This window comes from Bubalus kerabau, chromosome 15 (genome assembly GCF_029407905.1).
Source record: "Bubalus kerabau isolate K-KA32 ecotype Philippines breed swamp buffalo chromosome 15, PCC_UOA_SB_1v2, whole genome shotgun sequence".
In the NCBI taxonomy this organism is placed as follows: domain Eukaryota; kingdom Metazoa; phylum Chordata; class Mammalia; order Artiodactyla; family Bovidae; genus Bubalus; species Bubalus kerabau.
Genome location: NC_073638.1, coordinates 61108465 through 61122798, shown reverse-complemented (window position 1 = coordinate 61122798; position 14334 = coordinate 61108465). Strand labels below are relative to the sequence as shown.

Sequence of the window (14334 nt, the reverse complement as noted above, 5' to 3'; positions counted from 1 at the left end):
TCCTGACCTGCATACAGATTTCTCAAGAGGCAGATCAGGTGGTCTGGTATTCCCAACTCTTTCAGAATTTTCCACAGTTTATTGTGATCCACACAGTCAAAGGCTTTGGCATAGTCAATAAAGCAGAAATAGATGTTTTTCTGGAACTCTCTTGCTTTTTCTATGATCCAGCGGATGTTGGCAATTTGATCTCTGGTTCCTCTGCCTTTTCTAAAACCAGCTTGAACATCAGGAAGTTCACGGTTCACATATTGCTGAAGCCTGGCTTGCAGAATTTTGAGCATTACTTTACTGGCGTGTGAGATGAGTGCAATTGTGTGGTAGTTTGAGCATTCTTTGGCATTGCCTTTCTTTGGGATTGGAATGAGAACAGACCTTTTCCAGTCCTGTGGCCACTGCTGAGTTTTCCTAATTTGCTGCATATTGAGTGCAGCACTTTCACAGCTAGTATATGCTCATTCATGCACTTTTAATTATTGGGGCAGACATGGTCAATTGTTTTTCCGATTCTATTTTTCTGTGTTAACAGAATCCTAAATAATGTGCCCAGTTTAAAAGCTACATTTCTTATCTTCTCTTGAGACTGGGACCAGTCATGTGATCTGAACTTCGCAACAGTTTTAGACTCAGACGTTTACTATGGATTCTTGGAAACCTCTGCCATTCCTTTGTTGCTTCCTCTTTCTGTTATCCTGCCTGCCATGTACATGTGAGCCTGCTGGGGAGAAGCCCTCTGGCTTCCATCAGGCAGCTATGAGGGTGTAAGCCCCTTATAAGGGATGATGGAACAAGAAGATAGAAGGATCCTGGGGCATTCTGGACTCTCTGTACTAGCCCTGGAATATCTCTAGACTTTTAATTTATGGAAAAGATCTCTTTTATTTGGTTAAACTTTTATAATTGAGTTTTGTATACATGCAACCAAATGCAGTCCCTAACCAATATATGTAATATCTTAATCATTACTCCAATAAGTTTTTTGGCCATTGTTGTTATCAAATCTATTTTATATTAAGGATATTGAGACATAGGCAAGTAATCTACCCAAGGTCACAAGCAATTCAGCTAGTAAGTGAAGCAGGGGTTTGTACTTAAAATCTGTAAGTATGCAACAGAATCTGTGCTTAAAACAGTAAATATAAAATGGGGGATTACAGTGTTTCTTCCCTAGTCTTCCTATTTTACAAATCTTTGAGCTTACATTTGTAACCTCAAAATTTGCTCTGACTGCCTGATCTTTTTGTAAAAATTCTTTGAATTCTCCCAGACCACAGTGCTGTTGGAAGACATTTAAGCTCATGTGGTTATTCTGGCATTAACTAACTGTGATCCTAGGCCAGTCATTTAGCTTCTCTGGTCATTTTATGGTAAGAGGGCAGCAGATTATTTCTAGTCATCCCTTATTTCTAACTGTCTGTGATTCTAAAGGTGAATTTAGTAGATTTCTAATTATTCCATTGGCTGATCATCAAAGTTTTACTTTATCTAGTTTCATCTCATGACCCAGAGGGTACTGAATAAATATTAATTAATGACTGTACTAGGGATAAAGCAACCTTTTTTTTTTTTCATTCTCTCACTTTCCCTCTAAGTCATTGGCTTTTTATTCTTTTTATTTTCATCTAAAATCCAACATCTCATTAGATGATTTGGGGGAACTGATCCAGTCAAGATCAAAGACCATTGCTTCCAAAGGATGAAGCTTACTTCAGTCAGGGAAGAAGCAAAGGGAACAAATCAAAGGCCTTGAAAAGTCATATTTGGGGTAAAAATAAAAAAAGGAAAAGTACAAACCATCCCTTAGGTGAAGGAATGGGGTTGGTATGTGGATTCAGAGAAACAGTCTTCAAATAAGAAATAACAAATCAAAGCAACTTTAGTTGGAAGGAAAAAGAAAGCACAGTAGTAAACAAAAAGGAGGATTGGTATTGTTTTGAAGTTTTTTAGAAAGATAAGCAGTGACCAGAGCATTGAAAATTATTAAAAGAGATTTGAGCTAAAGGAATAATATTTGTATTGTGAATGATCAAAATATATCAATTAAGTAGGTAGAAAGTGCTTTAACTTAAGTAGAATCTATCTGGGGGAGATAATGTCAAGAAAAAGTTTTGAAACTTATAACAAACTGTTGTAATACTGCAATGGGTTAGGATAAGGCTGCTGTCTGCAAGCCAGGGAGAGCATCCTCACCAAGAACAGAACCTGCCAGCACCTTAGTCTTTGGCTTCCCAGCCTCCAGAACTGTGGGAAGTAGATGTGTATTGTTTAAGCAACCTAGTCTGGTATTTTGATATAGCAGCTCAAACTGACTAAGACTTCATGAAGTTCTTACAGAAGATTTAAGTTCAAAATTCTAATAATATATGTTGGCATTGTTGTTGTTGTTCAGTTGCTAAGTCATGTCTAACTCTTTGCGACCCCATGGACTGCAGCATGCCAGACTTTCCCGTTCTTCACCAACTCATGGAGTTTGTTCAAACTCATGTTCATTGAGTCAGTGATGCCATCCAACCATCTCATCTTCTGTTGCCGCCTTCTCCTCCTGCCCTCAATCTTTCCCAACATCAGGTTCTTTTCCAATGAGTCAACTCTTCACATTAGGTGGCCAAAGTATCAGAGCTTTGGCTTCAGCATTAGTCCTTCCAGTGAATATTCAGGGTTGATTTCCTTTAGGATTGACTGGTTTGATCTCCTTGCTACCTATCCATGGGACTCTCAAGAGTCTTCTCCAACACCACAATTGGAAAGTATCAGTTCTTCGGTTCTCAGCTTTCTTTATGGTCCAGCTCTCACATCCATACATGACTACTGGAAAATCCATAGCTTTGACTGTACAGACCTTTGTCAGCAAAGTAATGTCTCTCTCTAATGCACTGTCTAGGTTAGTCCTAGCTCCTCTGTTCTTGGAATTCTCTATGTAAGAATACTGGAGTGGGCAGTCATTCTCTTCTCCAGGGGATCTTCCTGACTCAGGGATCAAATCCAGGTCTCCTGCATTGCCTGCAGATTCTGTACTATCTGAGCCACCAGAGAAGCCCATGTTGGCATTAATACAGATAAAATCAACGTGGGATAAGGAAAGCAGCATGGGAATTGAAGCCATAGTTACTTTTCAAACTCTTTCTCTAATTAATTTGCTAACATCTTTGAGACTCAATTTACCCATCTAGAAGTAGAGTTAGTAATATCTACAGCAAGGATGATTTGCACTACACAAAAATAACACAAGTCTTCTGGTGAAATGACTGATATGCAGTAGCTATTCAATAAAAACTAATTTTTCATTCTGGTAACAATAGGTAAATTTTCTTCTCTTGTTTCGTGAAACTTCAGTTTTACTTGCTTTAAAGCCCATATTTTAGAATCCAGTTTTCATGCAAAGAAAATCTGTAAGAAGAGGACACTGTGAATAGTTCTGTAATGAAAGATGCATTAAAAAGCATAATAAATTTGTATTTTTATAATATGCTATATACAGACTGCTTATATCTTATCATACTTATAACTGAAGTTTTCACTTTTCAGGAATTTTGACATTTGTTTGGAGAGCCTCACTTGACCTCTTTTGGGGGAGCTGAATTGGACTGAACGTGAGGTACCATTTTTTTCTCATGAGGTACTGAGTTTTCTCAGAAAATAGAGAAAGCTATTTTCTCCAGAGCAAATATGTTTATTGCACTTCATGTGGAATGAAAGTAAATCACCTTACTAGAAACACTGTGAACATTCTGGATTTAATTAAAAATATGGCAGAGCTAGAGAAATTTGTTTTTGAGTTTCTTAGATAGACTGTATTTCATGGAGTCATTTTTATTTTATCAATTATTCTCTAGGAAATGAACACAGAGTTTAGGCTCTAGTATGGAAAAAAGTGTGTGAAAGACTTAGAGCTTCCTTTGAATACATGTTTTATGCATTTTTTCAGGACACTTTAAGGCTGACATTACTCAGAATTACTAATAGAATTTAACTGGTATATTGGTTGTGGACAATTGGACAATAGTTAGTTTTGTTTTATGTGATACAGGTTTTTAATACATGTATAAATCTGGATAAGAAGCTAACTGGAGAAGTGGACCTGTGAGCTCTAATTGATGCTCACTTTCCTATATCAAGTTAGTTTCATGGAACACTCTAGGCTGCCATTAGATCTAAGCCTCTCAAACTCTGTATTATGGATGGTCCTACTGCATAAAAATAACCCAGTCCTCAGACCTTTTACAAATTCCTTGGGGTACAATGTAGAAATCTCTTTTTTAAAGAAGCTTTCCAGATGATTCCATGAGCATCAATGTGACTTCCTATCACCCTTGTGGTCAAAAATCCCACAGCCTCTGTATGTGATACAGAGGTGGTTACACTGTGATGTTCAGTTATTTAAAGACTTAAACACTGCTTAAGGAAGTGAAATACACCAAAGGTACATGGCAGGGGACCTACAAAGTCACAGAATGAAATCAACATTAGGAACCTTTATGTCTGGCGATGACCACCAGTGCTGAGATAAAAAATAACAGTCATTAGATTCTGTCAGTCACTGGAACTACACCATCTTGAAGAGAGGCTGCTGTAAGTCGTGATGATGAACACCCTGCCAGTATCTTTGGGAACTGCCAATAAGGAAAGAAACTGCCTACTTCTTGTTTCTTTGAACTGCGGAAGAACCTGTCATTACGCATTGATGGGCATCATCACATTTCAGCAGATATTTCTGTTTTATTGGCTTGGGGTTAATTAAGAGAATAATAATTTGTGGGATAACCTTATAATAAAATAATATGATTCTATTTCAGAATTCCCTCTGGACTTGATCTCTCAGGAGACTAGAGGTCACTGCCTTTGATGCATTATTCAATAAAGGGAAAGAAATAAGGTAAGGAGGGAGGCTTTGGAATTGCTGGGAACAGATTCTTCCTAACTGGAGAAACCATAAAACTGGCTCCAGCTTTGGATTCCCAGAGTGACTTGAGTAAAGAGGGCTACAGAATAGAGATGAAATCACAGGCTGGATCATTTTCTGAAGGCTGTTGCTATTAAGTAGCACATACTAGGTGGCTTAAAAGATCAGAAATACATTGTCTCACAGTTCTGGAGGCTAGCTGTCCAAAATGAAGCTTTTGGCAGAGCCATGATCTCGCTTAAGACTCTAGGGTAGGAGTGTTCTTTGCTTCTCCCTCATTTCTGCTGACCACAGCCAATCCTCAAATGTTTCTTGGCTTTAGATTCATCATTCCAATCTCTTCTTCCATCGTCACATGACCTCCTCTCTGTGTTTCTCTGTGTTCTGTTTTCTTATAGAGACACTAGTCATTAGATGGGGGTCCACAGTTACGTAGTAGGACCACAATTTAATTCTGTCTGCAAAGACCCTATTTGCAAATAAGGTTATACATTGGAAGTTCTGGGTTGACATGAATTTTGGGGGGTGGATGCCATTAAACCAATACACAGACAATTGGTAAGATTTGAATTTCTTTAAAATGCACAACTTTAAATGAGCTAAAGGACAAAATGACCCTTAAAATTGGAAAAACAGCTATTTACAAGGTCTGATTTTTTTTTTTTTAATTTTTCTGAATGGCTGTGTCCATTGCCCATGTCATACAGATAAACTAGATTGCTTGGATGACAGTACCTGTGTTTTGGACTGAAAACTTGAAAAAGATGTGATTAAGGAGAACTAGATATCCAACCATTTCTCAGAGTCTCCATCATTAGTCTTTTAATGAAAAGAAAAGAATACCAGAAATTAAGAAAGATTTTGCTAGGGAATTCAAAAGAAATTATCTGATTGTCACACATCATACTACAAGGCAAATGAGCTGATGAAATTAGTTGGCCTTTTTAACACAGTTCCAAAAAGTAGATCATAATGTGGGAGTTCAAGATGGTGAACCCTGAATGGCTTCAGAGTCTAAGAAATTTTTCTTAGGGAACAGCTTGAAGATAAGCTTTACATAAATCCCATTTTCCCCTGATATTATTTTTTCATTATCTGATTGCACAAACATCTTATTGGTATAAAACTTTCCAATGCTGCCCATTTTTGTACAAATCATTTTCAGTATGAGAAGAAAAATGATGATGAAGGATTTGGTAGAGTAGTCTATGGTTCTTCATTGTGGCAACAAAAGCTATTTGAGCATTTATTTTTAGAAAAAGGAAACTCTTTTATAATAACAAAATGCTTCCCTGGTGGCTCAGATGGTAAAGAATCTGCCTGCAACTCAGGAGACGTGGGTTCGATCTCTGGTCAGGAAGATCCCCTGGAGAAGGGAATGGCTACCCACTCCAATATTCTTGAGTGGATAATTCCACGGACAGAGGAGCCTGGCGGGCTACAGTCTATGGGGTCGCAAGAGTCGAACACGACTGAGTGACTAACACTTTCACTTTTTTTCAATATGAAAACTGGATAGATTTGTCTAGTAGAATCCAAGTGAAGTGAAGTTGCAAAGTTGTGTCTGACTCTTTGTGATCCTATGGACTGTAGCCCACCAGGCTCCTCCATCCATGAGAGTTTCCAGGCAAGAATACTAGAGTGGGTTGCTATTTTTTCTCCAGGGGATTTTCCCAATCCAGGGATTAAACCTGGGTCTCCCGCATTGCAGTCAGACTCTTTACCATCTGAACCACCAGGGAATCCCCTAGAATCCAAGAGTCAGAGCCTAAAATTCTGGCAGAGACAGAGAGAAGTTAATAAGAATTGACACAATTTATTAAGTAGCTAAACAGCTTTCAAAAGGAATTGACCTGAAATCAAATACATTTAACACTTCTGGAAGCACAGAGAGAAATTCCCTTGCACATTTAATGCAGGCATGAATTTATCTTTTGAGAATTTTTTTATGGGCACTTTTGCCCTGATGTTAGTAATTTGTGTCTCTCTGAGGGAGTGATACTTGTTTGGGATGCAAAAAAGACATGATATGATATTATTTTTGTAAAAATTTTCACCATAGAAAATTTTCATTTCTTTAATCAAGGGGATGGACTAGTATACTCTAAATCCATATTATTTTCCTGAGAGAATCTAATCCTCATCTCTCTCCTAGTTCAGGTCTGGAGGCTTTCCATCCTCTGCCTCCACTCCCCAGCCATCCCTCCCTATCAGCCGAACTTCTCTGATCAATGGATCAGAGATCACTAAGCTGAAATGGCCAACTTTGCAATGCCTCTTGGTATAGCCTCACAGGATACTATCTTAAATGTAATATCCAAAGGACTGTGTGTGTTTGGAACTAGTTCCCCAAATTCAGAGCAATCTGCCTGCTGCTTCCGAAAGATCAGTCTGCCTTTAGCAGTTGAGCCTCAGCAATAGAAGCAGCACAGAAGAGATAGTGTGATTCTTGTTCCTCTTTATCCTCCAGCTGAATATTATTTTTAGGTCAAGCCTGATTCCTTTCTGTACCCCAAACTATGGGATGATGCTAATTTGTGAAGTTTAGGTGCAGTATAAGCTAATGATTTATTCATGTCAGAAGAAATTGCTCTCTACCTCTGATAATTGTGGATTATATTGAGGAATCACACACATTAGGGGCATTTAACTCCCTCTTTTGAAGCAGACATATTTGGCTACTGGAATACACCAGATGCTATGGCAATGGAGATGATGTGTGACGTTGGTTTCTGATTTGCATATAGAAAAAAATGCTTGTGGCAAAAAAGACAAAGCATGAATAGAAAGGGAAATTCCTTCCAGGACCCTGATGATCAGTAAAATATTAGTACCCATTAATATTTGTTTTGACTAGAGTTTTTTTAAATTCTCTTTAGCTGCAATTTTACATAGAGAATAAGCATAGTAAATGATTATTTTCTAGGTGGAGAATTATCTAGATTATAATTATTTTACTCTGTTACAGAATATTAACTGTAGCTTCCATGGAGTCCATGGAGAGAGAAGTAATCGTGATAGATATGGACTCAGCTCCATTCTATTTGCAACCTTTGATTAAGCCTATTTTTAGCCATTCTGCATTGACTAATGCTTTATTAATATATGGTATCTATCCTACTTTGGCTTATAAGATGGAGAAAGCAATGACTAATTACTATTCATGCACACACCTATGTAGGATATATTTTTAGAGTCTATATTGAGAAATCTATATTGTAAAGTACCTCTCCAACTTTTCGCTGTAATTACACACAGAAGGTTCAAGTCAATAAAATAATGTTGCTCTCCCCGAAGTGTAGTAAATGGTTGTTTTGAAGCTTTCCCTGTGTCCTTATTTAATTGCCATGGGCCAAGAGAATTGATATGTACTTTTTTTGTTTAAAATAAATTTCCTTAATTAATGAATTTTCATGACCAGAAAGTCCTGTTTAAAGCCTACATACAAACTGACCATTAGTTTTCTAATTCCAGCTAAACCCCTTAAACCTTTGCTTGTTTTTATGTGTGGAGAGACAAGAAGACATGACCCTTCAATTCAGTCTGGATTTTGAGCTCATTCTTGACTGCCACTAACCAAGGTCAAATGTGAAGAGATTTCTCCTACCAAGCATCACACTCTTGAATCTCAGCCAATCTGCTTTCTTGACTTACTTTTTTTAGACTGCTTGCAGCAATAAGCCCATTTGGTTGGTAAAAACAGAGCTAATACATTCATTCATGCAAATAAATATTTATTAAGTACTCTATTGGATTGACTAGTGTCCCTCAAAAATTCATGTCTACCAAGAACCTCAGAAAATGACCTTATTTGGAAACAGGATTGCTGCAGAGGTAATGTATTAAAATGAGGTCATGCTGGATCAGGGTAGGCCTGAAATTCAATAACAGCTGCTGTTATAAGAAGATTTGATGATGGAGACAGAAGTTGGAGGGATGCAGTTACAAACTAAGGAATGTCAAAGGTTGCCAGCAGCCACAAGAAGCTGGAAGGAGCAAGGGAGAATTCTCTAGAGCCTTCTGAGGAAGCATGGCCCTGCCAACACCTTGATTTCAATCTTCTATCCTCCAGACCTGTAGGAGAATAAATTTTTGTTTCTTAAGGTATCAGTTTGTGGTAATTTGTTACAGCAGTCCTAGAACGTTAATACACATTCTTACTGTGGACCACTAATTGTCCCAGCTAATTGTTGTACTGCATGAACTAAGTCAGTAGTCCCTTTTCTCACAAACCTTGATAATGGAGGATATCCTATTCGTTTGTTTGGAAAGGTAGAAGCACAGATCAAAAGTATAGTCAACATTTATTGAAATATTATTTTCATTGTTCTTAAAATGTTATACATTGAATCATCTCACCCAAAAATGTATATATTGAAGCCCTAAGCTCAGAGTTTGACTGTATTTGGAAATAATGCTTGTAGGGGTGCTTACATTAAAATGAAGCTGTCAGGCTGATCTTTAATCCAATCTGACCACTTTTTTTAATAAGACGGGGAACTTTAGTTATACACAGGGCACCAGGGCTGTGCAAGCACAGAGGAAAGATGATGTGATTACCCAGGGAAAAGGAAGCCATCTGCAAGTCAAGGAGATGGGCCTCAGAAGCAACAATCTTGCAGATACCTTGGTCTCAGACTTATAGCTTCCAGACTGTAAGAAAATACTTTTCCATTGTTTAAGCCACCCAGTCCATGGTATTTGTTATGACAGCCCTAGCAAATTAACATAAGGATTTACACATATTAATTCATTTAATTTTTATAACAGTGCAGAGTGGTAGGTTTTATTTTCCCAATTTTAAAAAAGAAAAAAAAAAAAAAAAACTCTCCTGTGATAATCTGAATAATGTCCCCTCAAAGATATCCAGGTCTAGTCCATGGGCCTTGTGACTATCATCTTATGTTTTAAAAGGGTCTTTGTAGATATGATCAGATTTAGAATCTTGTGTTGAGGGGATTATCCTGGATTATCTTGAGGGGCCCTATGTAATCACAGGTGTCTTTATAAAACAGAAACAACAGACAAGACTGTACAGGACATGATGGGACAACGAAAGCAGTTTGGAGGGATGTGACCATGAGTCCAGGAATAGCAGCAGCCATCCGAGGCTGGAAGAGGCAAGGAACAAATTCCCCTGGAGCCTCCAGAAAGAACCATCCATGCCATTACCTTGATTGCAGCCTTGTGAGACTCATTTCTCACACTGGGCCTTGAGAACTACAAAATTCTCTTTAAAATGTTGTTTTAAGCCCCTATATTAGTGGTGGTAACTTGTTGTAGCAGCAGCAGGATACTAACACATCTTCTAAGATGACACAGTCATTAGGTGGCAGAGCCCTAATGACTTAACCCACCTGGCTCCAGCTTCTTGTGGTTAGCTATTAAATCTATCTCTCTCTCTTTCAATATATGGATTTGAGATCACTCATTATAATGTACTGGGATGGGGTTAGTTTAATGTTGTGAACACAAATTTTGTAGTTAAGCTGGACTGGAATTCTAATATTCACTTACCAATTTATTGGTTGTCTTACCTTAGTTCATTTAAACTTTCTGTGTCCCAGTTTTCACAGTTAAGTGTGATTATGCTGGTGTATTGTAGTACTATTTAGGAATAGTACATACATAGTGTCCAGTGGGGTATATATTTTGTACTAGGTGAAGGCAATGGCACCCCACTCCAGTACTCTTGCCTGGAAAATCCCATGGATGGAGGAGCCTGGTAGGCTACAGTCCATGGGGATGCTGAAGGTCGGACACGACTGAACGAATTCACTTTCACTTTTCCCTTTCATGCATTGGAGAAGGAAATGGCAACCCACTCCAGTGTTCTTGCCTGGAGAATCCCAGGGACGGGTGAGCCTGGGGGGCTGCCGTCTCTGGGGTCGCACAGAGTCGGACACGACTGAAGTGACTCAGCAGCAGCAGGCACTCAATTAATGTTGCTATTATTTCTCTCATGACTTAAAGACACAAAGTCATCTCTTCATAAAGCTCTCTGTAAAAGTTTCTGAGCCACTTACATTTATGCTTCTTTAAGGCAATCACCATACTTTCATATGCCATTCTTTTTTTTTAATTTTTTTATTGAAGGAAAGTTGCTATACAGAATTTTGTTGTTTTCTATCAAACCTCAACATGAATCAGCCATACGTATACATATATCTCCTCCCTTTTGAACCTCTCTCCCATTTCCCTCCCCATCCCACCCCTCTAGGTTGACACAGAGGCCCTGTTTGAGTTTCCTGAGCCATATTATACAGTGGAAGTGAGAAATAGATTTAAGGGCCTAGATCTGATAGATAGAGTGCCTGATGAATTATGGAATGAGGTTCGTGACATTGTACAGGAGACAGGGATCAAGACCATTCCCATAGAAAAGAAATGCAAAAAAGCAAAATGGCTGTCTGGGAAGGCCTTACAAATAGCTGTGAAAAGAAGAGAAGCAAAAAGCTAAGGAGAAAAGGAAAGATATAAACATCTGAATGCAGAGTTCCAAAGAATAGCAAGAAGAGATAAGAAAGCCTTCTTCAGCAATCAATGCAAAGAAATAGAGGAAAACAACAGAATGGGAAAGACTAGGGATCTCTTCAAGAAAGTCAGATACCAAAGGAACATTTCATGCAAAGATGAGCTCGATAAAGGACAGAAATGGTATGGACCTAACAGAAGCAGAAGATATTAAGAAGAGATGGCAATAATACACAGAACTGTACAAAAAAGATCTTCACAACCCAGATAATCACAATGGTGTGATCACTGACCTAGAGCCAGACATCCTGGAATGTGAAGTCAAGTGGGCCTTGGGCCTTAGAAAGCATCACTATGAACAAAGCTAGTGGAGGTGATGGAATTCCAGTTGAACTATTCCAAATCCTGAAAGATGATGTTGTGAAAGTGCTGCACTCAATATGCTAGCAAATTTGGAAAACTCAGCAGTGGCCGCAGGACTGGAAAAGGTCCGTTTTCATTCCAATCCCAAAGAAAGGCAATGCCAAGGAATGCTCGAACTCCTCTCACACGCTAGTAAAGTAATGCTCAAAATTCTCCAAGCCAGGCTTCAGCAATATGTGAACCGTGAACTTCCTGATGTTCAAGCTAGTTTTAGAAAAGGCAGAGGAACCAGAGATCAAATTGTCAACATCCGCTGGATCATGGAAAAAGCAAGAGAGTTCCAGAAAAACATCTATTTCTGCTTTATTGGCTATACCAAAGCCTTTGACTGTGTGGATCACAATAAACTGTGGAAAATTCTTCAAGAGATGGGAATACCAGACCACCTGATCTGCCTCTTGAGAAATTTGTATGCAGGTCAGGAAGCAACAGTTAGAACTGGACATGGAACAACAGACTGGTTCCAAATAGGAAAAGGAGTTTGTCAAGGCTGTATATTGTCACCCTGCTTATTTAACTTCTATGCAGAGTACATCATGAGAAACGCTGGACTGGAAGAAACACAAACTGGAATCAAGATTGCCGGGAGAAATATCAATAACCTCAGATATGCAGATGACACCACCCTTATGGCAGAAAGTGAAGAGGAACTCAAAAGCCTCTTGATGAAAGTGAAAGTGGAGAGTGAAAAAGTTGGCTTAAAGCTCAACATTCAGAAAACAAAGATCATGGCATCCAGTCCCACCACTTCATGGGAAATTGCCGAGGTCCAGCCCCGGCTGATCCAGGGTATTCGAAGGAGAGACGGCGTAGGCGACATATTCAAATGTTAATTAGAGATATAAAGAGTAATAGAATGAGGATAGCTCAGTAGGAAAATTCAGTGGAGAAAAGAAGCTGAGTAGCTTGGTTTACGCGGAAAATCAATATAACCCGTGACACCAGGTTAGCTCTGACCATGGAGGCCGCAGGTGCCCTCTCGAATAGCGGAAGGTGCCCCACCTTAGATACCTTCTTGAGTGGGTCTTAGAAATCCAGGCAAATAAATGGTCGCAGAGGATATCCGCGCTCCAGATGGAGACTCAGCTGGAGGTTAAGGGGAAGAATGATATGGGGAGACCAAGCATTGGTGAGCAAGGCCCGTAGCTTTATTTTCAACAGGGGCTTATATACCCTAAGTTACACATAGAGGATAATAGGGGATGCAAAGTCAGCAGTCTTTGATCCTTATCAAAAACCAGGGTTTCTTTCCTGCAAATTTATCGTATACAAATGGTTTAGGTGATTTACATCATCTTCTGGCCAGAAGGCCTATTAACATTTTATGACTCTTGACAAAGACTTATCAACAAAGTCTTATTTTCTCTAAGAGTAATTATTTTAAGGTTTGGCGCCATCTTCCGAAGATAAAATTACATTCCTATAGGGCGGATGTGTAATGGGTTTACAACAAAGGAAAGAATTTATTACCTTAAGGGTCTAAAGTTACTAACACCAAGGCCACTACTTTTTTTTCTACATACCAACTATATTAATTAATACACATTCAAGGATACAATACAGGGGATGTGAAAACTTGGCAGCAAGCATTGGCTCATCAATGAAATCTTTTACTAGTTTTATTCTGACAGTTTCTAACTCTCTGAGAGATTCTAAGCTATTTGAATATCTTAAGCTTCCCGTGCCTCTCGAGGCTGGGAGACTGTAAACAATCGTATGCATAACTGTAGGAGTCCGGGTAAACTTGTCAGGCGAGTTAGAGTGCCATCTGAGAGGTGTGGATTTAAACACTCGTAATTGCCCAGGAACTTTATTAATTGGAGCTGTAAGTTAACTCTTTGACAGAGAGCGAGATGGTGCTGGGGGACAGCCCCCAGTAAAGTCAGAGGTGAGAGCACAAAGCAATAAAGTAAGCAGACTCTGGTTTTTGGGGGGTAGATGCTCGAGAATATCTGGGGGGACTCCCGAGGTTCGATCCCACCTTTGCGTATGCCGAGCCTCCTTCCTCATGACCTTTGTCATGAGTGGAATGTCTCTCGCCGGCTCCCGGCAGGAAATAGATGGGGAAACAGTAGAAACAGTGTCAGACTTTATTTTTCTGGGCTCCAAAATCACTACAGATGGTGACTGCAGCCATGAAATTAAAAGACGCTTACTCCTTGGAAGGAAAGTTATGACCAACCTAGATAGCATATTCAAAAGCAGAGACATTACTTTGCCATCAAAGGTCCGTCTAGTCAAGGCTATGGTTTTTCCTATGGTCATGTGTGGATGTGAGAGTTGGACTGTGAAGAAGGCTGAGTGCCGAAGAATTGATGCTTTTGAACTGTGGTGTTGGAGAAGACTCTTGAGAGTCCCTTGGACTGCAAGGAGATCCAACCAGTCCATTCTGAAGGAGATCAGCCCTGGGATTTCTTTGGAAGGAATGATGCTAAACCTGAAACTCCAGTACTTTGGCCACCTCATACGAAGAGTTGACTCATTGGAAAAGACTCCGATGCTGGGAGGGATTGGGGGCAGGAGGAGAAGGGGACGAC

At 39.2% G+C, this 14334-nt stretch overlaps 1 long non-coding RNA gene across 2 annotated transcripts in view; it reads left to right on the top strand.

Annotated features, from left to right (window-relative positions):
- LOC129629264 (uncharacterized) overlaps positions 1–9415 on the top strand; it is a 488327-nt gene extending 478912 nt beyond the window's left edge. Inside the window, exons 6-8 of one of the 2 annotated variants that reach the window (XR_008703114.1) lie at positions 3526–3595; positions 4794–4873; positions 8375–9415. This is a non-coding gene — a long non-coding RNA (uncharacterized LOC129629264). The remainder of the gene's footprint in view (positions 1–3525; positions 3596–4793; positions 4874–8374) is intronic. The other variant, XR_008703113.1, reaches the window with a different exon arrangement.
- The last annotated feature ends 4919 nt before the right edge of the window (positions 9416–14334 follow it).